Below are 27,900 nucleotides of genomic sequence, written 5' to 3'. Positions count from 1 at the left end.
TGACGGTGGTCTAACTATGGAGCAATGAATACTGGACCGAAGAGACATGGGGAGACAAAAGCATGAGTAAGTGCGTGATGGTATGAAAGTGGTTATTTCTGGGAATTAGAATTATCTTTTGTGACCGTTTGTAGGTATCTATCTTCAGAAAATCTCCACCCGGAGCCTGAACCACCTGGCAGTAGCATGAGTCTTTCTTCTTACTCAAAGAGTGGGTGCTGATAAAAATGTGACTGCTCTTTACGTCTGCCAGGCATGGTCTCTGGAACCACCCTGCAAGATTTGTGCTTTCCTTCACAATGGTAAAAAGTATCATGTCTGAATGATGCTTCTGTGTTTAGAAATCCTGCCCGGCTGCTCTTGGGATGTGTACCTCTGTATTACGTACGGAGGAGTGGAGGGGAAAATGGGAGATTAGACCTGGTGGGATTTGTCATGGTTGGAGGTCTAAGGGGAATTCATTATGGACCACAGCTTTTGCTGCAGGAAAGGTAATAATGAAGGGGGCATCCTCCCAAATTTGCAGGTAGGATCACCTGGATATGTCCTGCAGAAGCTCTGCTACAGTCTGTGCCAAACCCTCCCCCCGTGCCCCTAACAGACCTGATTGAATCACCCAGGAAGCAGAGTGCATTCTAGAAAATGGGACTGTGGAACTGAAGGTCCTGCCTGAGCCACGGGGCTGCAGACACTGCTGGAACTGCCTGCATTGACAGGACCTTAGAGGGCCACTGAAACCCTAGGCCAATTTTTCTTTACCCTGAGATTTCTGACTCATTGCAATTAAAATCAAAGTAAGACCTAGTCCAGAAAGTGTCAGATCTTAAAAAAAAAAAACAAAAACAAACAAAAAAACCCCACAGAGGCCAGGGTCAGGGCTGGAAAGGTAGATTGAGATGAAAAGTGTGAAGGTCCTTGTTTATCATGATAAGGACATTTATACCATAAGCAGTGAGTAGCCACAAAGGATTTTTTTTTAGTAAGCAGGTGTTGGGGGTGACATGATGAGATAGTTGGGAAAAATAACTGGCAGGCACAGGAGAGAAGCAGAGGTGAAGGTGAGGTATGGTGGTGAGATGATGAAAGGAGGAGGGACTGTTAGAGGGCTTCTAGAGGTGAAACCAGCAGACTGGGGCTGACTGGGTACGTGGTGGAGACACTGAACCCTTACCCTTCTCTGAGTCGCTTCTTGTCAGGACACATGAGAGGCTTACCCTCGTCTCCCGTTTTAGCCAGATGAGCCCATACGACTAATTCTGGCCAGTGTGTTGTGAACGGAAGTCAGATATCACTTCTAGGCTGAAGCATTTAATTGTGGCTGGAACACCTTCCAACATCATCTTTCTCCTATGCAATAATGAGAAGGCTGTGTGTTTCAGATGGTTCAGCTACAGGTTGGCAGAGCCTCAGTCCACTGAGTCCCTGTGGCAGGGCAGATGCCCTGTAGAGTTGTTCAGATCTGTGGTGATCAATGTCTTGTGTGAAATTATCAAGATTGGGGAATATTTGTTACCACAGCATAGCCTAGCCTATTCTGACTGATGCATGGTGATACTTTGTAGCCTACATTTGTAGATGACCCTGCAGTGGGAAAATAGGTTTTCCTTACTGTATTCCACTATGTATTTAGTAGGTGCCACGTGAGAAAAAAACCTGCACCCATGCTGGCTTAAAGTTAGGTAGATCTCTTTGCAGGGTTTCTTAGAGGTTTTCATTCACTGTGGAGATTTGAAACTCCAAGCTGAAGGAGAGTAGATATTGCTTCCTCACCTTATCTGGCTGAGAAATCCATTTCCCTTGCCTTTGTTGGTAAGTGTACTTATGAACATTTTGAGGAACACAGTTAAGGAAATACAGAGTTACACAATCATAATGGTCTAGGCATGAAGCTAATTTCGAAAACCCAGAAGAGTCCTCGCCTGGAAAAGGAGGATAGATTCTAGGGAGAAGTTGAAAGAAGGATTGACAGGAGTGGGAGTGACTGGATACTTAAGGGAAGAGTGAAGAGGTTCTGTTACTTCAGTTACCAACACATTTCTGATTGATTCCTTACCCATCTGCACAGTTGCCTTTCCAGACTTTATCTTTTTCCCTCAAACTTTCAATCCCATTCCCGCCTCCCTTTGTGTTTTCAGAGGGACTCGCCGTCCCACCTTCCTGGTTCTCTGTTCAGCACGAGCTCTTCTTCCAGGCCACCTTGGGTCCCCTTAACATCCCTTTTATTCCCTGCTGTCTCACATGGGGGAATGTTCTGCCAGAAGTGTTAACACCCCTCCTCCTGCCACATACACTCACATGTGCCCTGACTTCCGTTCCCCGTATTTTTCATCCCAGCATCTTGAGTCTTCTCCATTGCCTCTCTCTTTGCTCAGACACTGGTGTGCTAAGTCCTTGTTCTTGAGTCAAGCAGCATATCCCCTCTTCTAGTCCATATCACCCCTTCAAGTTACTGGACACACAGTTGCTATCTTTTTGTATCCCTTTTATTTCCTTCCTTACAGAAACACATATGGAATGCCTACAGTATGCCAAAAACTCTTCTGGGTGCCAAGGACACAAAGATTAGAGTGACCTCTTCCCCCAAGTTGTCGAGTGGCAGACCCCGTCCAGCTGAACAGCACAGGGCATCTCGGGTAGCATGGAGCCCAGGGTGGGGACATTGGAGAAGGCCTCCTGTAGGAGGTGAGGCAGGAGCTGAACCTTAAAGAAGTCCGCAGCCAGTGGAGGGGCTGGAGAGGAGAGCAGGGGTGGGTGCACAGACGGGTGAGAGTAGGATGCAGTTCAGCAACTGTGGGTGCTTCTGCTTCAGCGCTGCCCGAGGTCGCCAGTGACTTTTTAGATTCAAGTGGTCACTTAAATTTGTTCACCTTTCACATCCTCACCAGAGTGGTCATTGTTGCTGCTCACTCTCTAAGCCGTGAACTCTTTCGTCTGTTAATTTCTAGAGACTTCTTCCTTCTGGTCCTTTTGCTAATTGTCTGACAGTGCTCCCTCCTCCTCTCAGAAATCTTTAACTACTTCTGTTCCAAGGCTCTCCAGACCCTGCCTCTGTTCTCTTCACCCTCTAGCAGTTTGGCTATGACTTTCTTTGGAATTTGAATTTATCATTAGCCTTGCCTCTCTTCTGAATGCTTCCCGTGGTCCCTTCTGCTGTGATCCTCCCTTCACTATGCCTGCTGATATTGTATGCTTTGCATGCATCTGAATTTACATTTGTTTGAAATGTGAGTGCAAATTATAGGCGTTGTAAAGGACGTGGTGGTACTCCTTGCTCATGCATCATTCACGAGCTAATGGTTTGTGACAGCGCCAGGTGGAGGCAGTTGGTATGCAGAGGCCTCACTGTGCCAGTACCTGTGAACAGCTGGGGAACAAATCTGCCTTTAGTTTCTAGAGCTACATTGGTCTGTTAATAAAATTCTGTTGTATAGGTTTTCTGGGAACATAGATTGTTCTCTATTGTTCAATTGCATTATGGCAGTTGTTTTTTTTTTTTGGGTGAATTGCCATATAATGAAGAATAACTTGCATTTGTCTTGTTAGTTTTATTAAAGCAAAATAAAATTGAGTGTGTGTACTGATTCTGAGTTAGTTACCTTTTGGGATGCCACAGGTGGAAAGTTAACTACTCTTGTAGAGTGTTCACATTTCTGCCAAACTTCCTGTGGTGCTCGCCAAGGGTGTTCACTAGTTATTTCCAGTTCTACTGGGGACGTGGCTGTTCAGCGTCTTCCCTTCCTTGTCACCAGGGGCCTTCTAGACTGTGGAGCCTCTGTCCTCTCTGATGAAGAGATGTGGAGCCAGCCTGAAATGGGCATGCAGATTTTGTGACAAATCTTTGTGGTCACGGTATAATATGAGCCCATCTTTACTGATGCACCTTTGCAAATTTTGTCACTCCTTGGAAAATTAAAGTCAATGGTCATCTGGGGTAGGAGAGTGGTTTTATATTTTTCTTTCTTTTTTTCTTACTTTAATTTATTTATTAAATCAAAATACAGTTGATGTACAAATTCTAGATTTTCTTAATATCTTAGGCAGTAAGTTGGTGCTGTGAAAAAAATAATTCTCTGATAAATGAATGCGGTGTCTAGCTTACAAAGTGGGTTTCATGACGTTATCTGAATTTCTAATTAGAATCCTTTAATATAATCAGCATTTTGTGGCATTAAGGCTGGCAGGAATATTGTGAAATAGATGTCATCTTTTCCTTTTTTATTGAGAAATGGAAACAGGTGAGTTACTCGAAAATATAATAATGTTAGTCAACAGATGTTCCCAGATGCTGTGGAAGACTTTGGGGTTGAACTGTAACCGAGATAAAGCCTAGGCCTTCAAGAACGTTATCTAGCAGAGAAGACAGACGGCATTTAAAACATCAAGTGATAAGTGCTGCTATAGGAGGAGGCTTAGGGTGTTGGGGCAGGGAGGGAGCACTTCCTAATACCCTGAGCTGTGGTTGAGGAGTTGACGTGGGTTCCGCTGAGGTCAGACACCCGCTTTGCACCAGGGAACATGATAGGGACACAGCAGAGAAGAAACGCAGGGTCCCTGCCCTTGCAGAGCATGGAGTCAAAGCTCAGACTGAAGGATGAGTGGTGACGTGTGGGAAATAGCCGATGGATTCCCTGAAAATGGAATCCTATACGCAAAGACCTGAAAGTTAAGTAAATACTAGGGCTGTAAGATACAGCTGGAGAGGAGCCAGGAACCAGAGGCTGCTCAGCCTCGCACCCAGGGAGGGCCCCCAGTATGCCTGGGCGGGAATCTTGAAGAGCCAGCACAGGTAATTAAGGTCAGAGAATGAATTGTACAAGGTCACACACACATTTCCTCGGAATATAGTATCTTATGCAAAAAAACAGACAAAAAAAAAAAACCCCCAAGCCCCAGAGATGGTGAATGCTACATTTGGTTAAGAAACTTGTTAAGTTGAAAGTTCCCTCTTGGGAGAACAAGGAGAATTTTTACATAGTCTGGTTTAAAAGTTGGGCATACTAGTGTAGTTTATGGCTTGTAATATTGTTAGGAGAGAAAAAGAAGAGTGGAGAAAGAGTCCAGGGGGAAAGGGGTTGGGAAGGGATAAATTGGGAGTTTGAGATTTGCATATACTAACTGATATATATATATATAAAATAGATAAACAACAAGGTCCTACTGTATAGCACAGGGAACTATATTCGATATCTTGTAGTGACTTATAATGAAAATGAATATGAAAATGAATACAGTGTGTATATGTATGACTGAAGTATTTTGTTGTGCACCAGAAATTGGCACATTATAAACTGACTATATTTTAATTAAGGAAAAAAAAAAAAGGAAAGAAAGAAAAAGAAAGATTCCAAAGTCTGAGGCCTGAGAAACCGGGTGAGAAAATGGTGGCTCCATTTTCCAGTAGTAGGTCAAGGGGGCCAGGCAAGGAACCAGTGTGGTGTTGTCCTTAAAGCACTGGGCTCCCTGTGTCCTGAGATCCAACCCCAAACCCGCTCCTTCCAGCTGACCCTTAATGGCAGTTTCCACATCGCTCAGCCAGAGATAAGTCCTAATTTATAGGGTGCGTGTGAGGATTAAACAAATGTGGGAACAAGAAACATGGTAAATATATTTTTTTGGTAATTATTTAATATATACTCCACTCTTACTGGAAGCTCCATCAGGGCAAGGTCTGCATCTGTTTTGTTTGTTGCTCTAGCCCCAGTCTGAGCACATGAGTGAGGCGGAACTCCCCATAATGATATAAGGGGTCCTGCAGTGGAGGAGAAATAATTTTCTCTCTACCCTATTCTTGGCTGAGACACTGCCCCCTCCTCCCATAATAAGACACATTAGCAGGAGTAAAAAAGAAGTTTAATCACATGTACACCTCCTGTATACATAGAAGATACCCAGGAAAACTGATTAACTTCCCAAAGTGGTCCAAGTATCACCGTGAATACTTTCTTCAGTAAAGGCAAAGGAAGATATGGAGGGGAAGAGACACGTGGGGGAGGTTACTAGGAAAAGCCCAGCAGACATGCAGATTTGTCATGCAGATTTAAGTTGCTGCTTTCTCCATTGATAATAGTTTCTAAAGATGTAGTCAGCCTTTTCTCCCTGGTGCTGAGAGAGCGAGGCACCCTTACAAATGGAGATTTCCCTCATACGTGTAAATGTCTCTTACAAAGGGTAACTTCTACCAGGCTTTCAGACTTTCTCTTGTGTTTGCTATTTCATAAAAATAACCAGCTCAAGATCAACCTTATGCCAAAGAGGCTTATTTAGGGGTGGCATATACTACTCCTCTTTGGTTCCAAAGAAATTGAATTGCCTAAAATCAAGGCGGCATTATTGTAAAGGTGGAGAAATAGCTGGGGCAGCTCTGTGAAGCCAGCTGGCTGGGAGCCGCTGCATCGGGCTGCAGATCCAAATCCCTCCCGGCCCCCACTCTGGCTTGGTGGTTGTGCACGCCAGTGCTGAGGCTGGATCAGTCCCGTGTCCTCTGCCAGGCTGACTATGAGCCAGAGAAACCATATCTTGGAGCTTTATTGTACATTGAAAGTCTTTGTTAGGTAGTGCCTAATGTATTAGTTTCGTAGGGCTGCTGTAAACAAACAAACAAAAAAACACACACACAAACTGGGATGCTGGAAGCAAAGAGAAATTTCTTTTCCTGCCATTCTGGAATCGGAAGCCTGAAATCTAGGTGTCAGCAGGGCCATACTCCCTTGCGAGGCTCTGGGGAGAATCCGTTCTTTGCCTCTTCCTGCTTCTTCAGGTGCTGCTGGCACTCCTTGGCTTGTGGTTACATCACACCAATCTCTGCCTCCAGGATCACATTGTCTCCTTTAGTGTCTGTGTCAAACCTTGCTCTGTCTCCTAGTATAAGGACACTTGTCCTGGTTGACCATCTTCTTTGTGGTATTTAGGAAGTCTACAAGGCTTGGCGTTAATTTTGCCTTGATTTCTGTTAGTGCTCCCAATTTTCATTCTTGGGACTTTTAACCTCTGAGCTGTTTTCTTATATTGTACTTTTTATTCTCAGTTTTGCTCTGTTGGCTCTCTTATACATTTATGCATACATTTATGCATCCTTGGAAAATGTGACATTATAACAAGTATCATTTACTGAGAAAGCCAGGGGTGGACACCAAGAGTCTCTTTCATTTATATGTGAACCTTTATCTTTTATAGTTTCTTTATTCATTTTCCCTATGTTCCGGGATAGTTTCTCAAGGTTACCTATCCCCTGTGTTACTGTAGGGGAGGAAGAAATTTTCTCTATACTTCTAGGCTTTTGTGGCTGCTCTAAGAATTAAGTTGATATGAGACAGATTAACAGGAGAAAATCAAACAAGTTTAATAACATGCATATGTGGCAGAGACCCAGGAAGACTGAGTCACTGGCCAGAATGGCTGAAGCCCTCCCCTTGAGTACTGCCTTCCGCGAAAGACAGAGGAGGATGTCCACACAGAGCAAGGCAACTGACCTGAAGAAGGAAAAGTAAGTGTTCGCTGGTCCTTGCAGAGACACTGGGACACAGAGTGGACTCTGACCTCTGAGTGTCCCCCACCACACCTAGTCCTTATTCTTTGCAGATATCTCTGGTGATAGCTCTGTTCCAGGAACAGGCCTTCTGTGCAGTTAGAGGAAGTTAGAGGGAAGACCAGAGTTTTTCCCTGAGTCTTTTGGGCCTTGGTTGTTTTCAGCTCAGAAATAATCCACATGCCAGAGACATTGGTGGCAAAATTTTACTCCCCGACAGTACTAATTTAGTATGTTGTGGTATTTGCTTTTCACTACTGAAAATGAAGGCTTTTATTTCAGCAATTGCTCTCAGTTTTTTGTTCTGTCTCGTTCTTATGTCTTAGAAGCGATGCATTGTTTGCTTAAGAACAAAAATCATTTTTTAAAATAAATTGGCTTCTGTTTCAAGTGTGAGAGTAAAAGAGGATGGTTCTCAGTCTTGCTTGTAGTTACCCTTGTTTAGTATAGGTAAGAGCAAAGCAAGGCCATCAGGTGATTCTTTTTCCGTGCTGTATGCATGGTCAGGGCTGCCACTAGCCCAGACACAGGTCTGCTCCACGAGGGAGCGACTCGCACGCAGAGGAGAGTCCTGTGCTTGGTTAAATGCTCTGCCGGTGCCTTCTTGAAATTCTTTTAATTTTTAAACAGGGGACCCCTCATTTTCATTTTGCAAATGGGCCTCATGAAAAATGCAGCTGTTCTTGGCTCTGTGGAACCTGTGTATGCGTTTTAAAGAGAAATCTATTCCTCCAGGTGGATGCAGCCCCTGCTGTCGTGCACACCATGGCCCCTCGGCATATTTGTGCGGTGGGGAGATCCTGCCCAACCTTAAATGGCATTCTTGGTGGTTTTCCTCTACTTGTATGTATTCAGAATGCAGATAACCGATAACTTTTGGTTAGTAGAAATAGGCTTTTCTTGTGTTTTCAGATAGGCTTTTAAAAAAATGAAATAAAAATAAACAGGACTCAGTTCCTGGTGACCTGTTAGGTATGCATGATTGTGACTGTAAGCAAGTCAGGGAGCAGCTTGGCCTCTGCTTGTCCTTGACACTGACTTTTCACTTGTGCACTATATTTTAAAATAAATGGAATGTTAATTTCTCTTCTGCCTCGAGCTTTAAAAAATGATCTTAATTAATGTTGTCCTAATAGCTTCAGAGGCTGGTTTGAAATCCATTGCCCTCTGTTCTGATTGAATATAGAGAGAGCACCTCTCGAGGACGGTCATGAAAAGGAGGGAGTATGTCTCTGTCAGCTGCTCGAAGCTGGGTGTTGCCGGGCCCCCGTTTCCAGGCCTGAAGCTGATGGGCAGGTTGGTGTGGAGAGCTCGTCCCACTGTGTCTGGCTGATAGAAAGCTTAGAATGAGTATTTCCATCCTTTCGTGATACAGGTGTGCATTCCCGTTTTCCAGGTCACACAGGGAGCTGTTGAGATCCAGGCTGGGGTGATACAGCTCTTTGTGTGAGAAATACTCATTGGATAAACAAGGGAGAATTAGACCAGGGGCTTATTTAAAGTGCTTTGTTTTTGACTTGGCAGTTCGTCTGAGGAAGCACTGTTGACAGGCAGCCCCAGTATAAAGAGTGGGGCAGAGAACGCACAGGGCACAGAACAATGAAAGAGCGTGCAGGTTTTGGCTGCAGGCCTGGACGCTCGGTTCCTCTGAAGAATTGCCGTTTGCTTATTTCCCTGGAACTCCGGCTACTCCATCTATAAAACTAGGGTGATGATACCCAGCTCCTGAGATTCATGGTAATGAAATGAGATGATGATGGAAATCTCCCCGCGGGGCGCCTGGCACATCGGTGCTCAGTGAACACCATTCTTTTCCTAGACTTTCTCCCGTTCGTGAGCATTTAGAGTGCATGTCTTAGGTAGGGGGAGGGGCAGGAAAGAGAGCTGTAGAAAGACTATCCAGCCTTTCAAAAGAAAAACATTAGTTTTGTAAGGAGAGTGGTTGTCAGGGATGAACAGACCCAAGGATTAGGAGGTGATCTGTTTGGGTTTAACCTCTTCTTCAGGGAGAAATGGGTCAGTGGAAACTTCTGAGCCTTTCTCTGACTCACCCTCCTCCACATCTGAATCTTCACCATGGTGTTTAATTGTTCTAGGCACATTAGCATTCCTAATCATTTCAGGCTCATTTTATTTGAGAGCTGAAAGAGAAGGGATGTGTTGTTATGCTGTACATGTCTGATTAATTTACACAACACTGACGCTGCAATCTGTTGTTAATTTCCAGTTATTTCCATGTCCTACTTTTAATGGACAAACTATGGAAGAAGAACTCTTTATCAACTGTGTAGCATTTCTCTCTCCTGTTTTCTTCTATTGTTGCCTTCTCTTTTGTTTCCCTCGGCCCATTGTGGTGGAAGAAAGTAGACTGCTGTATTTCTGAATAGTCTTTCGTGTGGAGAAGTTCAGTTTACACCCTCTGGACCTTCTGTTGGTGACTTACTTTTATATTCTTTACTGCCCAAGGGTTTTTGTTCATGGAGAGAAGCACCTTCTACTATGTGTACTTTGGGGCTCAAACTACAAAATTTATATCCAAAATCAGACTTTAAAAATCAATGTCTTAAGCAGTTCTTCAATCTAGTGAAATATGATTATAGACTTAATTTTTTTGAAAACAACTCAAACTATAATGATGATTCTTTTGAATATGCCAGACACTGTAAACGGCATACAAAGATGCCAATGATTATGAAACGTTTAACACACTTAAACCTATTCTGAAATACTAATGCCATGGAGGGTCATTTATTATCCTTAAACTTGTTTACTGTCTGAAGTTTGAGCAACATATATTTCGATAACTTCTAATGTCAGAGCAAGGCCCACTTGGACACTTTCTTAGGGACATTAGGAATACAGTTGTACAGTTCCACAATTACAGAAACCTTATCGGAGTGAGAGCAATAGTCTGACAGGATCTAGTTATCAGCTGATTTTTTGGTCATCTCTATTCGTCAACTCCAAGCCACTGGTCATCTGACTAGGCCCCTTTTTATACCTATCCCCTGTTTGTTACATTAATAAGATTTTGGACCCATGCTTTCCATACAGGTTCTAGTTTTTTGCTGCATGGTGCTCCCCCCAGAGTATTTTATTCTTCAAACTTTGCTCAGCTGGCATTTCATGGGCCATTGCCCCGTCACCCTGATGTTTGCCGGGTCTCTGAGCATCACTGGAAGCTTACATGTGCTTTATTACTACCCGACTCCAGTTAGCAGGACCTCTAGCAGTATCATCTCCTAGAACATGAGGGATGGAGTCTGCAGCTAGTGTACCTAGCTAACAGCTACATTAGAACATTTAGCTAATTCATCATCTCACCAGTTTTCTTCCCCCGGTTATAAAATGCACCAACGCTTTTTTTGTTATCAGGTGCACTCTACCTTTGCTAGGACTAGTATTGTGAAGTTCCCTGTATTCACCCTTATCTGCTTAAAGAGACACAGGCACACCTTGGAGATACTGTAGGTTCGGTTCCAGACCACCACAAAAATGAGTATCGTGAAAAAATGAGTCACACAAATTTTTTGGTTTCCCAGTGCATATAAAAGTTATATTTACACTCTATTAAGAGAGCAAAAGTACTTTGTCAAAAAAAAATATCTTAATTAAAAAATAAAACTTTTGGGAAAATGATGCTGATAAGACTTGCTTGATGTGAGGTGGTCGCAAACCTTCAGTTTGTAAAAAATGCAGTATCTGTGAATCACAAAAAGCCAACTGGAATAAGATGAGTTGTCTGTATTTAACAGAAGAAACAAAACAGCTAGCACTTCTGTTATTAAAATCAACAACACACTGAACTGCTACTGTCCTCCCTTCTTTAGCACGATAGTGCCTCGTGGTGTATTTAGGTGCATTTTCTTATGTGGGTGTCATTACAGAGTGGTGCCTTTCAGCTCTGCATTGCATTACTACCCGTGATGCCCATGTCATCCCATCTTGGCCAGGGATGTCTCCTTTTAGCACTACCCCGACCTCTCTGAATGTCTTCTCGTGTTTCTGGCAGTCACAGGTTGGGCCATGCTCATCCTTAATTTTCCCTGCCCCAAGATATGTAATTGGTTACCCTCCAAGAATTTTTGGTTCCTTCCTTTGGAGAATAGTTGGAAACCAAAATCTGGGTGCTAGTTTTATATAACAAGTACTTATATGATGTTAACTATGTGGTCTAAACTTTTTACAAATATTGTCTTGTTCCTTTATTTTAACAATCCTATAACCTGGGTGCTATTATTCTCATTTAATAGGTGAGGAAACCAAGCCCAGAAAAGATAAGAAGCTTGACCAGGTCATACAGCTAGTTAGTGGCCAAGCCAGCATTTGAACCAAGGAAGTCGGGTTCTGAAGCCGTCTCTCCTGCTTGGGGCTGAGTGAATGTTGCTGGTGGAGCAGAAAGCTGTGGGAGCTGTTGGGCTATATCTGGGTCAGAGCTGGAACATTTTTCTTGTAAAGTTTATAGGTTTAATTGATTTTTCCAAGATATTAACATTTCGTGTATTAAAACATCATCGATTTTAGACACACTAGTAGGGAAAAAAACCAAAACACTACAGACTTAGCTAGGACACGGAGCTCACCTGATGATCTGGGTGACTCCTGAACAGATCACACCAGCAGCCTCTGTGGCTTTGAAATCTGTCCTCTGTTACCAGGGGAGGCAGCTTCTCCCGCCTTTGGTTTTGTTGCTCAGCATCTGACAGCAACCCTTTCGCCTGTTTATCACGGCAAGATGTGCAAGGCTCCGTCTGCTGGTGGGTTCCTTCCTTCCTTCCGTCCCATGAAGCAGCTGGTTATAGCACTGCAAGAAGACAGGGCACGAGAAATGTTTGCTCTACTCGTGGATCAGTTTTACACCCCACAGCCGTGTTGTGGGTCTGTGTGTGCACACGACCACTTTTTGTTTCAGTGCTCAATGGAGTAAAGCCTTCTTGAAGGATTTTCCAGTAGCATCTTAGATCCACAGGACAAATACCAACAGTGCACATAATTCTGTTGAAGTGGTGGTGGGAAGAACAGTTTGAACCAGTTCAAGTTTGTATTATGTTGCAATACCCTGTTCTTCTTATGGTAGCAGGTTTCATCCATCACTAAGACTTTGTGTTACAGGGTGACTCCAGGAGAAGTGTACTGCCCAGTAATTAGGTTGAGTATGAACATGTTAAGTGTACCCCAAATTTTAGAGTTGCCCTTACATTTCTCAGTTCTCTTCTAGAAACTGACGGTCCCCTTACACATCTGTTTTGACTTGATATTCATGTATTACCTAGTTCTGAAGTCATATGTTTAAAAGTGTTCACTCTCCCTCCCTGCTCCCTACAGCGACTACCCATGATGCTGGATATTTGGTACTTACTAAGTTAGCAGAGCTTAAGTAAAATTGATAGTGTTTCATTTTTCTCTGCAACTGGAGAGATTGGGCTGCGTGAGTATTCTCAGTCATTTTCTATCCTGCTGATTCTGAAAGTGTGGACAGAGTTCTTACCCCCAATGGTTAAGTGACCCCCAGCTCTCAGGCCTAGTTGCTACTTAGCATGAAATCCATTTTATCCATCATTGTTATTTTCCCACCTTCTACTGTCACAAAAGCACTAAAATATGGAGGATGAGACTGCAACAAGGGTGGAAGGCTCACAGCAGTATTTCAGGGTATTTCTGGACCACGCGTGTGCTTCCTGTCGCTTTGTCTTGAGCCAAGCTCCGTGCTCGCCTTTTAGCATCGTTGCCACTGACATGCTTCCACCCCTTCACCAGCTGTTTTTAATCTTAATTTTAAAGCATGAAAGAGGCTTTCAGACTTGAGGTTGGTTGATGGAGGCGTCTCCAAAAAAATGAATTGTGCTGGTTACTTTAAACGGGAAGAACCAGGGTTCTGATGGCATCTGAAGCACGCTGGCCGTTCGCGTGTTCGATGCAGCCTGTCTGTGGGGCACTCAGGAGGTGGTCAGCAGTAGCTTTCAGAGCTGCTTTACAACGTGAAATAGCTGATGGGCGGTATGCTGTGTCTGCCCCGAATACCCCAATTTGGTTGCTACCTAAGTACCCCTGAAAAAGCGGTGGTCAGATATGTAGTCTGACTGGATTAGTTCAGCCCACTAAATAGAGAGACACCGCTTTCTCCACAGGAGATAGACCTGTACGGTTATCTCTGAACTGGCTGGCGTTTGGAGCCATGAGTGGGTCTTCCATCTACAGTAGATTCTCACCTGTTCTATTTCCTCTATCATTCTGAGCAGTAACAGCATTTACCACAGTCATGAGAACCTCCAGTATTGAGTCCTTCTGTTCTGGGCGCCGGGTTAAGGATTGTATGTGTATTATCTTAGTTAATCCTCAGAGTAGTTCTGTGCTGTCAGGAATGTTACCTTGTAGATGAAGAACTGATTCTCAGAGGATAAGTGACCCAGGCTGATGCCACCAGGGTGGGGTGGGGGCACCGCCCTAGCTTTGGTCCTCACTGGGCTGTGCCCGCGAGGGCTGGGAGAGAGCCCTGAGGTCGTGCACTCGGTCTGGGAAACGTTCGAGTGTTGAGCAGCCACAGTGTCGAAGTATCTTGGCTTTGTGAGGTTTTAAAAAATCCTGCCCTTGATAAAAGTATTTTATATTTGGTTATTCAGCACTCTGAATTGGTTTAAGAGGAGCCCTCCAAAGTAAACCACAGTAAGTTATATTATTTGTCACTTGTTTTTTAATTTTATTTCCCCATTTTATTCTAAGGAGCTCATGTCAGAATTCGTGGCTTTATTGAACTTCCCTTCCTGGCCTTGACTTTGGAACCAAAACCTTGTGCTTGCCCATCCGGCTTCAAGGGTGAATGACATTCAGGAGCCTCAGGGATGCCCGGAGCAGAGCCTCTGTCTGATAAAACCCACTTCTCGGGGGCTTCCTAACATGCACCTTTTGGCGTGTTAGTTGTCATTAATTGAACTGTGTGTGGCAGGGTTTCCTCTGCCTGCTTTAGGAACGGTCAGGGCGCGTCTCCCTTGGAGCACAGCTGCGCTCTGCAGCCTGAACGTTGTGTCTGTGTGCTGCGCGGCTGCGCTGCTGTCAGGCAGCTTCTATAAAGATGTGTATCATTCTAGAGCAAGTCCCATTGGCAGTTCCCGTCAGCACAGAAACAGTTTTCCCCGAACGGCCTCTGTTGCCTGAGGGCAGACACTACCATGGTTTCTCTTCGCCGTGCTTCAGGTTGTGTCTGTGGAGTGGCAAGCTCTTTATGACACCAGACCGCGAGTTCCATTATTAATGACCCTTAGTCATTTCCTCTAGCTTGAGTGACTTAAAAATAGAAAAATGAGAACTAATTGGATTCGGTTGCTGATCTTTGTCATTCCTTCATTGTAAACGCAAACTCACCTCCTAAGGGTTTTGAAAAAGTGGCTTTGGGGACCAGGCGACATATGGTTTCAGTGAAAAGTCATCCTCACTGTGTAGCACTGCGATTAGATGGTACCAAATGTGCAGGACTGGACTCCCTCTGCTGTTCTGAGCAGACTGCCTGCCACCCAAACTTGTTAGGTGACGTGGAAGGAGTGGTGGGTGACCCTGATGGTCTGTAGCCTCCACATCCTGTGTGTTGTGTACATGTGGGATTTTCACTAGCCCTGAGAAAGCCAAGGGGCACCTCTGGGTTTAGGTGGTGCCGGTGGCGGTGAGGGGGAGGGTAGAGAGTTTGCTGGAGAGGATGCGATCTGAGGTGGGACTTGGAAATGGCATCACAGCCCAGGGAGACACAGAGATGTGGGAGCCCAGAGAGGGCCCTTGCAGGTTTTGCCCTCACTCTGGAAACAAGAATTTGCAAGCTAAGCATGGCCATTGGGCAGGAGGTCTTTGAAGCCAGGGTTCAGGGTTGACATCGCATCTGTCTCCTGGCCTCACTGCGCTCTTTGTAAAGTCCAAATCTGCTGTGAGGATTAGATGAGATGTAAGGATGATGCCAGCCCTTGAGGAGATGCTCAGAGGACATCAGCTCCCTCCGGCTCCCCCTGTGCCCTCCACACGTCTTTCCTCTCGTTGGATGAGAAATCAGTGTTGAGAGAAATTAAGTGGCTTGCCTGAGTGACGCACCCGGGGCTGCACTCGGATCTTTTTAGTCCTGTTGCCTCTTCCTCTTCAAGACGGCCGTGTGTACTTTACAAACGTACATACAGGGCGCTGGCTGGATGGGGTGCCGGGCGGTTTGAGCTTTGTCCTCCTCATGGTTGTGTCTGGTTGTGTTGCTTTACATACGACAAAGCCTGTTGATTTGTCTCAGGAAAGCTGGCCTGTCCCTGTGGTTCCCTGTGGTTAGTGGGAGCCCCCACAAAGCTCTTCCAGCACCGAAGTACTTGGATGTTGAAAATGTAATCAAAATGGGTCTTTTCAAAAGAGGCATATCTGTCAACTTCTTGTAAATGTAACCATTTCTCCAGTGATTTACATTCTAGTATCTGTTGTGTTGGGCTTTTTTGATCTTCAGTTGTCAGGGGCCGGCCCCTGTTACCTTTTTGTTTCTTTCTGCAGGCTGTCGGGTGGTTAATAAACTGTAAACAAACACCTAAATACACCCAGGAGTTTTAAGGGAAAGCGTAAATTCTTTTGTAGTCCCACGGTCCTGCAATTTATAGGTTTAACAGTATGATTTGCTGTATGTCCCAATTTCTAAATTAAGGAGCAATTATTGTTCTAACACGTATTACAGTTAATATGTGTTCTCTTTCCCAGCTCCATATGCTGATGCTTTGGTTACAGTTTATCCCTAATTGTGGTCAGCATGCCTCGAATGCTCATCAGGAATTAGGATGTGTATACAGAGCCTTCCTGTGACCTCCTCATTGTCTTAAAACCAGTTGAAGGCTGTTTCTCTTTCAATTGAAGGTTAACTTTCCTGTCATTTCTCTTTTGGTAAGGAGTAAAGCAGTATCACAAATTTTAATGTGTGCTATACATAAAGATAAAAAACAAATTTCTTCTGTACAGCACAGGGAACTATATTCAATATTTTGTAATAACCTTTAGTGAAAAAATAAAAAAATGAGTATGTGTATATAAATGCATGACTGGGACATTACGCTGTACACCAGAAATTGATACATTATAACTAACTCTAGTTTAATAAAAAATAAGCAAATTTTAATGTGTATAAACTAAGAAAGTCACATAACTGGCAGTGATAAATACTGAAGTGTACATGAATTATCCAGGCACTTGCTAATATATTTCAGGAAATTGTTTGGAGAAATGTGGGTTGATCATTACCAAATAAATTTTAACCTCTAACTGGCTGCCTTTTTGAAGCTTCTTTGCAAGTGGCTTGTTTTCTAAATTTGGAAAAGCCTGTGTATTTAAGCCTTGAAAAAGACAGTCTCTTAGCAACATGGAAGGACAAAGAGGAACGAAGTAAGAAGTGTGCTATTATTTGTGTATGTTCTCACTGATTTTTTTGAAAATCACCCTAAAGGTAGGTATTCTTTAAGCTGTTTATAACATTTGATAAACTTAAAAAGTAGCAAACTCTGTGCCTTTGTTTGTCTCCCCACACTGTATATTTTTGCCCACTTGGAGAACCTACGTGGGTATTCTTAATTAAGAATTAATTGAAAGTGTCTGCATGGAGGACTTTCTGCTCCATACTTAATTAACTTAGAAAACATTGCCTTGATAAGCAGATGGACCAGGTTTAAAGGGAAAACAGAGTTTGCCCTCATTTTAGACATCTATAATTCATTTAATTAACCTTGGAAGCAGTTTGCATCCATTATGAATCCGTAAATAAGGAAATGGGGAAGTGGCTGCTGCCCCCCTTTAAGGCTAATTATGTGCTCTAGCTTGGCTCCTCTGCTATGGAGAATAGTGGGTGGTGGCAGAAGGAGAGGTGTTTTTTTTCTTTTCTTTTCTTTTCTTTTTTTTTTGTAGTGAAGTTGTTCCCTGGGCTGGGCTGGGCAGGGCAATCCGGCAGGGACCCTGGCTGCTCTGCCTCGTTCTGTTGGTGGAAGCACAGGGCCAACCCAGACTGCAGGGAGGGGAAAGGAGTCCGTCTCTGAGGGAAGGGGCAGCAGGTGTGCGTAAGGCTTGGGAGGAATTTCTGGTGTCCATTCTGGAACTAATTTTTTACATACATTAAAGGAGTATTCATTTATGCCTCAGTTTCTAAGTTCCAGCGATTCTGAGACGTACATGCCAGCGTCCACACCCACACTGTTCAGTGTCTCTGAAATCAGGACGTGTCTTACAGTGACAGCCTCTCATCTCCACTGGCCGGACAGTGCTGGAACATCGCCGTCATTACATCTGATTGTGCAGATGTGGACACAGCAGCCATGTTGATGTATATTGTTGGCAATATACAAGACGAGATGAATTGCATATGAAAAGTCTTCAAAAATATTAAATCATGATCCAACACTGAAACAAAAGGTTTTTATGCACGAGAAAGCTATAGACCCAGAGCAGCAAGATGTAAATTTAGTCCCAGTGAAACAAATTTTTGTTAGAGAAATGATCGCAGTTACTATTTTTTTTTTTTTTTACCAAAAACAAAACAACCTCCCCCCACCAAAAACACTAACCAAGAGCTCTGGGGGACTTGAGACAGAGGATAAGTAACTGAAGTTGTATTACAGAGTTAGGGCAAGAGTATTGCCTTCCAGATAATAAATCACGCAACTTGAAAACAGGAGAGATCGGTAGATCCCTTCCAGGAGATGAAAGGAACTTCAAAGCAGTAAGCAGCTGGTGTGTCCAACTCATAAGCCGTCCAGGGCTGTTGCTGAGGTGTGGAACATCAATTTATCAAACTTTCTGCCAACTTAGAACTGTAACTGCTTATTTTCTAGCGATTTGGAGAAAAATTGAGTTTAGACAGATAGGAAATGCTGATAAAACCCCCAGTGTTCTTTAAAAGGCTCTGAAGTTTTCCTGTGATGGTTAAGGTGCTAAGGAGGTCAAAGCCGTGTGCATGGGCTCTGAGCAGCCATTATGCTGTGGTGCTTTGCACAATTGCTGATGGCTGAGAGTTGCAGCTTTAATTTAATCTTCAACTAAAAACAATCCCCAAGAACGAGTTCTTCCCCCAAACATTATTGTGCACAAGTACACGTGTGTGCGGCACGTCTAGTCACCAAAGATACACGTCCTGGTTATCCGAAAAGCCTTCTGCCGTGACACCCGGTAAGAACAGGAAAATGCCAGACTCAGAATTGGCATATTGGGTGTCTGGCAGCTGGAAGAATGTTCCAGAGACAACAGTGAGGCATTAGGTGGAAAAAAGTGCGCATTGGCAACCGAGTTAAAGTGATTCAGAAGAGTCAGGAAGATGTGTTAGGAACATCGTAACCAGTTTTGTTTCTTTTCTTTTTTTTTAAATGTAGGTACATGAGTGATACATGATAAATCTAATTATCTCAAAGTTTTTTTAGTTATTATAAGATGGCTCTAAGTGACAAGACAGCTTTATGTCAGTTTATGGCAGCATTTTTCTCAGTGTGTGCAAACTGTGGGTTCATATTATAATCGATTGCGTCTTAGACTCAATAAATATGTTACAGGCACTGAACCTAAACTACTGCTTTCATGGTGTCTCCAGTTTTAGGGATGATGGGAGTATAATCTACTCAAGCCCCAACAAGCATTTCAAAATGCATTTTCATAGAGTATGTAAGAACAAAATTATTAAGCACTTCTGTCACTTTTATGGAAAAATGAGCTCCAAATTCCAAACACTCAAATCTTCTGTTGTTTAATTTTTAAAAATTGAAGTATAGTCTATTTACAGTGTTGTGTTAATTTCTGGTGTACAGCATAGTGATTAATTCATATATATACATACACACACACACCCCTTTTTATTAGAGACCATTACACAATATGGAATGTAGTTCCCTGTGCTATACAATAGGACCTTGTTTAGCTCCTTTAGTAGGTAGTATCTGCTAATCCTGAGCTCCCAATTTATCCCTCTCCCGTCTTTTCTCCACTGTAACCATAGGTTTGTTTTCTGTCTGTGAGTCTGTCTCTGTTTTGTAAATAAGTTCATTTGTGTCCTTTTTTTTTTTTTTTTTTTTAAGATTCCACATATAAGTGATATATGATATTTTTCTTTCTCTTTCTGGCTTGTTTCACTTCATATGATGATCCCCAGCTTCATCCATGTTGCTGCAGATGTAAACAGCCAAAACTTAAAGGAATTAAGTGTTAGACTTACTTTCTTTCTGTTTTATATGTGTATGTTGTGTATTCCCAGCTAATCAGTAAGTTCTGAGTGCGTTGCATAGACTCCATGTGTAACTATTGAAAGATTTAAAAAATCCACGCAAGATGTGAGACCTTCAGTTGTTAAAGGCTGTTGGTCTTCCAGGGGCTTCTAAAACTCATCCTCACTGTTTTCACAACCATACTGCAGGTGGTAAACGTTCTGCAACCTTTTGGTTTTTAGAAAAGTAGACCTTACTTTTTAGAGCAGTTTTAGGTTCACAGCAAAATTACGAGAGGTACAGAGATTTCCCCGTAAGCTCCCTGCCCCGGAACATGCATAACCTCTTCCATTATCAGCATCCCTCACCAGAGTGGTGTGTCTGCTTCGGTCCATGAACCTACACTGACACACTGTTGTCGCCCAGAATCCATAGTTACATTAAGGGTTCAGTCTTGCTGTTACACATTCTCTGAGTTTTGACAAATGTGTAATGACATGTATCCACCATTGTACATGGTGACAAATGTATAATGACATGTAGCATCCTACAGAGTAGCTCCACTGCCCTGGGAACCCTCTGTGCTCTGCTGATTCAGCTCTCCCCCAGCCCCCGGCAGCCACTGATCATTTTACTGTCTCTGTAGTTTGACATCTTTCAGAACGTCGTATAGTTGGAACTGCTCAGTATGTAGCCTTTCCAGATTATCTTCTTTCACTTAATAAGATGCATTTAAGATTCCTCCATGTCTTTTGAGGGCTTGATAGTTCATTTCTATTTAGCACTAAATGACATTGCATTTTCTGGATGTACCATGGTTTATCCACTCACCTACTGAAGGACATCTTGGTTGCTTCCAAGTTTTGGCAGTTTGAATAAAGCTACTATAAGCATCTGTGTGTAGGTTTCTGTGTGGGCATATGTTTCCAGCTACGCTGGTACCAAAGATTGTGATTACTGGATGGTATGGTGAGATTATTTTGAGTTTTGTAAGAAGCCATCCAATAGTCTTCCATTTTGCAATGAATGAGAGTTCCTGTTGCTCCACTTTCTCACGAGCACTTGGTATTGTCAGTATTCTGGATTTTGGCCATTCTGATAAGTGTGTAGAGGTATCTCATTGCTGTTTTAATTTACCTTTTTCTGATATTACCTAATGTGGAGCACCTTTCATGGGCTTATTTGCCACTTAGGTATCTCCTTTTGGTAAGGGTTTTTTTTTAAGGCCTGCAGCCCATTTTTTGAAATCGGGATGTTTGTTTTGTTTGTTTTGTTATTATTGACCTTTAAGAGTTCTTTGTATATTTTGGATAACAGTCCTGTATCGGGTATGTCTTTTGCAAATATTTTCTCTTAGTCTGTGGTCTGTCTTCTCATTATCTTGACAGTGTCTTGTGGAGCAGAGCTTTTTCATCTTAATGAAGTCTAGCTTTCCAGTTCTTTCTTTCATGGGGTGTGCCTTTGGTGTTGTACTTAATGTCATTGCCAAACCCAAGGCCATCTAGCTTTTCTCCCATGCCACTTCTACGGGTTTTATAGTTTTGCATTTTATATTTAGGTCTGTGATCCATGTAGGATCTGGGTCTAGATTTTTTTTTTTTCTCTTTTGCATGTGGATGTGTAGTTGTTTCAGCACCATTTGTTGAAAAAGCGACCTTTGCTCCATTGTAGTGCCTTTGCCCCTCTGTTCAAACTTAGTTGACTGTGTTTATGTGGGTCTCTTTCTGGGCTCTCCATGCTGCTCCAATGATCCTTTTGTCTGTTCCTTTACCAGCACCACACTGTCTTGATCATTGTAGCTTTTATAGTAAGTCTTGAAGTCGGATAGTGTCAGTCCTCCAGGTCTGTTCTGCTTCAATGTGGTGTTGGTGTTCTGGGCCTTCTGCTTCCCTGTATCAACTTTAGAATCGGTTGGTTTATATCCACCAAGTAACTTGCTGGGATTTTGATTGGGGCTGCACTGAATCTGTAGATCAAGTTGGGAAGACATGACATCTTGATAATGAGTCTTAAATATTGAGACCCCTTAGACTTTGAAATTTTGAAATTCTAGCCCTGGAATGGATGTAGTTTGAGGCCGCATGTGTGGCCAGGCAACCAACTCCTGTCAGCAGTCTGGGCCATTATTTCTAAAGAGGCATTGCTAGAAATTCTGGTTAGGTTGGTTTGAACATTTATGGACATAAATTAATACAAATCCTCTTCCATGTTGCATGCGAGTTCCTGATGTTCCATGTCAGTGTTTAAGAGTGTAGGCTCTGGAATCTCATTGTGGGTGTCTAGTCCTGGCTGCGTGACTTACAAGACTTCAGGCAAGTAACCTCTCAGTTGTGAAGTGGACTTAACTGCAGGGATTAAGTGAAACACGTAAATATCTCTAAAGTTGTTTGTAATTCCTGATTTTCCGCTTGCTTATATTCCATTGTCTCTTCTCCCCATCCTCCTCCTGACTTCCTCCCTAAGACCGGCCTTTAAAACTGCTTTTCACATGATGTCACTCATGACTTCCATACTGCAAAATACAACAGCCCCTGTAAGACTTCTTACCGGGCAGGATGTGGCTCAGTTGGACCACGCCCTCCTTGACACTTTCTGTTTCTACATCCGTGTCTCTAAAGAAAGCCTCCTGGTGCCCTTCTCTCTTACGCTGAGAGACTACTTCTAAAATTGCCTTTGGTGACTCTTCCTCTTCTGTTTGACCAGCCAGGATTTGGTTCTAGATTCCAGTCTTTCTACTCCATTGTGTCTAAACACCATTCATGTGCTGAGGACAGCTAAATGCTCACCCCCAGGCCGGAGTCCCAGACCCAGGAAACAGCCACTTGACTCCTCTTGGCTTCCTCATCATGGGCTGAACTCTTGCTTTCCAGTGTCTCTGCTTCCTTTCCCCTGAAGTTGGCCCTCCTATAAATTCCAGTAAATGATGCCACCATCCACCTGGAGGATCAAGTAAACTATTCAGGCACTGTGCTCTGTCCTTCTTTCCTGCACCGTCACACCCCCCAGTCCCCTATCAGCACATTCTCCTGGCTCTCCTTCTAAAACACGTCCCCAGACTGTCCCCTCCTCTCCGTCTTCACTGTGTTAACCTCTCTCTCTGGACCCCTAATGTAGCTTCCTCACTGGTTCCCTGTGTCTACTCACATCACCTTTTCTTCATACAGTTCCCAGAATGATCATTAAAAATGTCAATTGGATCATGTTGCTCTTGCTTGAAAGCCCACCAGTGGCGTCCTGGCCTCCCATTGTGTGGGCCCTGACCACCTCAGAGGTCCCACGCTCCATCCAGTCTGTTCTCTGACCCCATTACACCTGCCTCCATCTTGGCCTCTGTGGTTGCCGCCCCTCAGCTGGGACCACTGCCTCATTGTCACCTGGCACCATCTCCTCGTCTTGCAGGTCTCGGTTCAGATGCCCCTTCATGGCCTCCCATGACCACCATGAACAATTAGCACAACTCCCCTCCCCCGGTGCTACCCTGTCTCCCCGCCTATTGTAGTCACTGCCCATAACACCCCTGTTTGATATCGCCTTGTTCCTTTGTTTGTTTACTTATTGTCCGTTCTCTCATAAATAGAATGAGCACTAGGAGAGCAGGGTCCCTGTTTGTCTTATTCAGTGGCACATTCTCAACGCCTGGAGCAGCCCAGCACTTAGTAGGGGCTCAGTAAGTATTTGCTGAGTTAATAGATAATGAAATAAGGCTCCTGACACAGTGCCTGGACGTTAGTAGATGCTTAGTAAGCACTGGCCATTATCCTTTTATTTTTTATTCTCTGATTACTATGGCTAGGAGTTCCAAAATTATGTTGAATAAAAGTGGTGAGAGTGGGCATCCTTGTTCGTGATCTCAGAGGAAGTGCTCTCCGCTTTTCCCCATTAAGTGTGTCATTAGCTGTGGGTTTGTCGTACATGGTCTTTGTTACATTGAGGTATGTTCTGTCTGTGCCCACTTTCTGGACAGTTTTTATCATAAATGGATGTTGAAGCATTGGCTGTTATCACCTTGAACATTAAACCTTGGTGTCTGTGCCTGCCTCTCTAGCACAGCTAGCTTAGAAAGAGCACAAGACCCACCTCTTAGGCATCTTTTAATTCCAGAATCTAATACAGTGACTGGCATGTGGTAGGTGTTTAATAAAGATTTGTTCCATATGCAGACTTCTTAGAAGCGGCCCTTTTGCTCATTAGAAGCCGTCTATGTGTCTGCGTAACGACTGGCTCCTTTACCAGGTGCTGCCTTGCTTATTTTCTGCCTTCATCCTCCTTGGCCTGTGTGTGGAAGTTTGTACTCTTCCCTCACGCCTGCCGAGTGACAGACAGGATGCTTTTGCCGCTCTCCTGGTAGACAGCCTCGTAAGTGAGCCCCTGCTTCTTGGGCCGGTTCCGGGTCTCACCTCTGCCCCCTTGCAGAGCACGTCTGCCTTGTTTCTGGCCAGGCCCATCGTTAGCGGGTAGGCAGACTGGTCTTCCTGTCTCTTTGTCCTTCATTCCACTGATGGTTGACCTTCCCCTTTCCAGTGTGATTCCTCACATCAAATCACCGTGACAGACCCTCTGTTTCAGTGGCTCCCGACCTTGCCAGTCTCCCTCTGCCTCTAGCTCTATATGAATGGAATTTGTGACGATGAGGAAATCCCAGATGTTCTGTACGTTACAACAATTTTAAAACATTGCTGTGATGAAATATTTGGGATGAGCTTTTGCGCCTTAATTTGTCACTTCTGATAATACAGTATTTGGGGCAAGAGGAGGTTTTAGGAGGTCTGTGAATTAGTTGTTTCTTCTGTTTGACACGTCTAGTAACATAAAAATATAAAGTAGTAACATAAAACATAAATGGTAATGGGAAATAGATTAGAAAATAAGGTTTTATGTTGTAAGGGGTATGGACACTTCTCACAGTGACTATGCTTTTAGTGATACTGTTCCATTTCTATTATTTAATGTTAAGAAAGCAGCACTTTTCCAAACTTATAACTTTAATCAGACTACTCAGTTAGGTGAAGCTGTGTGTACCCAAAACACACAAAGTTAACTCAGGTTATTAACGTGTCCTTTGATAGCATAGTTTACATGGTTTTATATGTTGAGTACAGCAGGTGTTAATCTCTAATTAACAGAGATTTGGCACTCAGAAGTGTTTTATATATATATAGCAAGAGACAATATATGTGTGTATAACAGACATTTTTCACAGAGCCTTTTTGTAAGCATGACCTTAAAATCAGGGCATTCACCTTTATTTGAAGATGAAAAATTGCATTGTGGTGTTTTGTAATTCTTATCCCAATAGTTTGACATGGTTTGCAACTTTAAAGAAGTTTCATTGCCTGGGTGTAAATCTTTCCTTTTTGGGTAAATTCAACAAATTAAGACAGGCCAGAGAACAAGGTAGTCTAGATTTGCAGATTAATGTGTCATTTCAAAGCACATGATTTTCATTCCATTTAAAAAAGTTTTTCCTTTTGAGTTAAAGAAGAATTGCAGAAGTACTTCAGTTTACCTATTTTTCCCTATTGTTAACATCTTACATAAACATAATACAATGATCAAAGCTAAGAAATTAATACTGGACCTGTGGTAGGCAGAATTGTGAGATGGCCCTAAGACTTGCCCACTGGTATACATGCCCTGTGTATCATCCCTTTCTTTCAAGCGTGGGCAGGACTTGTGAATACGATGGGATAGCACACTATAATGATGGTACATTACAGGGTAGGAGGGATTTTGCAGGTATAACTAAGGTACCTAATCAATTAAACTTTGAGTAATTGAAAGGAGATCATTCAGGGTGGGCCTGACCTAATCAGTTGAGCCCTTTGGCGTCTTAAGCAGCAGCAAACACATTCTTGCTGGTTTAGAAGAAAGCAAACAGCCCTGTTGTGAACTGTTTATGGAGGGGGCCTTGTGGTTAGGCCCTGAGAGTGACCAGCAGGAGCTGAAACCAACCTTGGCCAACGGCCAATGAAGAAATGGGAACATCAGTCCTACAGCTGCAGGGAACTGAGTTCTGCCCACAGTGAGCTTGGCAGAGGACTCTGATCTCCAGAGGAGAACCACAGGGTGCCAGCACCTTGATTTCAGCCTTGGGAGATCCAGCCACAGTGTGCCTGGGCTTTGGACTTATGGAAATTCTGGGATAATAAATGTGTGTCATTTAAATCTTCTTATAAAAGTGTGCTTTGTGGTCAGTCGTTATGTAGCAACAGAAAACAAACACAGTACCACCCCGTTAGCTAAAGTGTGGGCTTTGCCGGGATTTCACCAGGTTCCCGCTCACGCTCTTCTTCTATTCCAGCATCTGACCAAAATGTGATGCTTTCATGCTCTCACTCCTTGAGTCAAGAGGAAGTTACACCTCATACGTCATGATAAGCAATTATCTTGTGCAAATCGAATGTCTGGAAGGGATTTCATCTCAGTGATGTGGTGGGGGTTGTAGCTGAACATCTGAGTTCAAGTTCTGTCACATTAACACTGGGTGTGGCGTGATTCGCACCAGGAGTTGCTGTTCTTTTGTCTGTTGGGTCCTGCCCGTGTCCGAGGGGCTTCCTGGTGATGTGTCTCATGTGTGCAGAGCTGCAGCCGGATGCTGAGCATCTGTGAAACAGGCCTCAGATGCTGTGGTCCTTTTTCCTGTTCTGACTGCACAGGGTCCAGCCGTCTGAGAAGGACGCAGTGATGTGAAGACATGCCTCCTGCCAGCTCTCGATCCTGAGCTGTGACTTGGTTTGGCAGGGTATTTTCAAACGCTCAGACCTCTGTATCATCATGGTAGTGCCCCTGTACCCCGTGCATTCACTTCGCTGGTGATGGAGTGGAGACTGTAGGTTAAAGGTGCACCAGCGCTTTGTGGTTTCGTGATTGGAATCCAGGCCTTCTTGTTCCTGGCATGTTGTTGTTCTCACTGTCAGCACGTTAGTCTTTTCAAACTTAAGCTACCATCCTGCTCATGTCAGAGATCAAGGGTGACGTTTGGGTACTGTTTTGATGGAATTTATCCAAGAAATGCCCATATCTTGCCCTGCACCCCCCCATGTCCCACAGTGAGGGTGGGGAGCCTTTCCACCACAGGAATCAGAATTCCATTTTGTCAGAAGTTTCAGAAGCATCCAGTGCCCCAGTGCTGAGTCCAGCTAAAGGCCCCTACCTTCACTTTAAAGGTTGGGACCAGCCCAGGCAAGTGTGATGGTGGAGAGACATGGCGGAGCTCCCAAAGTGGTCCTGAATCTGTTTACCCACGTGGAAACTGGGTAATGGGATGGGACAGCACTGATTCAGCTGGGGGTCATGAAATCCTGCTTCATAAGACCCAGTGACCCCGTGACTGGCAGTGGTGGCCTGTTGTTGACGCGTGTTTGGAGGAAACGGATTAGCCAGGTCCCCTCCTCCCTTGTGTATCTGGGAGGGGAGCTGGAACGGAGGGGGGCAGAAGTGAGCCTAATGGACAGAGGGAGATGGTAGTAAAATTTCCTTTCTTCTGTAGTCCCAGGTGCAGGGCTGAGTGATAGGGTTTAAAAAACAAAAGAAAACAAAAAACAAAAAACAAAAACCAAACTAGTTCCTGGCTTGAAGCAGTATGAGTTTTAGTGAAGGTCACTCATAGAAATATGTATAATATGGAAATTCTGAGGGGTTAAGAATTCCACAGAGAAGCTACTTAGGCTGAGTTTCAGAGGGAAAATAGGCATTTTGCTAAACAGATAGGGCTGGAGAGCGGTAGGATGGGGTGGAAGGTGGGCATGAAGCTGTAGTAGCCTCATGTGCAAAGGCACTGAGGCCTGAAACTGTACCGGGGTATGTCTGTGAAAGACAGTTGAGGAAATTGTTTGGTGTTTCTGATCTTTTTAAACACAAGTGACATCAGACTTGCATTTCAAAACTCAAGCATTTTTTTTTCTATTATAAAAATATCAGTATAGAACACTGTAAGAAAGAAATAGTTGCCCCACAGTTGGGTTTGTTGTCTCCCATAGTGCCCTGCAGTGCCCTGGGCCAGAGCCCTGCTCTCCCCACCCCATCTGTGGCACCTCTTATACCTCTCACCACACGGGATTGACATTGCACCGTTACTTAATCGAGATGTAAAACTCCTAACGTGGCAGGAACCAGGACTGACTGTCCAGTTCACTGCAAAATCTAGCAGGGCACCTGGTACATAGTAGGTGTTGAATGAAACGTAGTCTCAATACACAGAGA

At 43.7% G+C, this 27,900-nt stretch overlaps 1 protein-coding gene across 1 annotated transcript in view; it reads left to right on the top strand.

The window, feature by feature from the left end:
* Positions 1 to 27,900, top strand: part of PPM1H (protein phosphatase, Mg2+/Mn2+ dependent 1H) — a 227,645-nt gene that overhangs the window by 16,578 nt on the left and 183,167 nt on the right. The gene's annotated exons all lie outside the window — the stretch shown is intronic.

This window comes from Camelus bactrianus, chromosome 12 (assembly GCF_048773025.1).
Source record: "Camelus bactrianus isolate YW-2024 breed Bactrian camel chromosome 12, ASM4877302v1, whole genome shotgun sequence".
Taxonomy (NCBI): Eukaryota; Metazoa; Chordata; class Mammalia; order Artiodactyla; family Camelidae; genus Camelus; species Camelus bactrianus.
The sequence above is the reverse complement of the archived record's forward strand: the minus strand, read 5'-3'. Positions and strand labels throughout refer to the sequence as shown.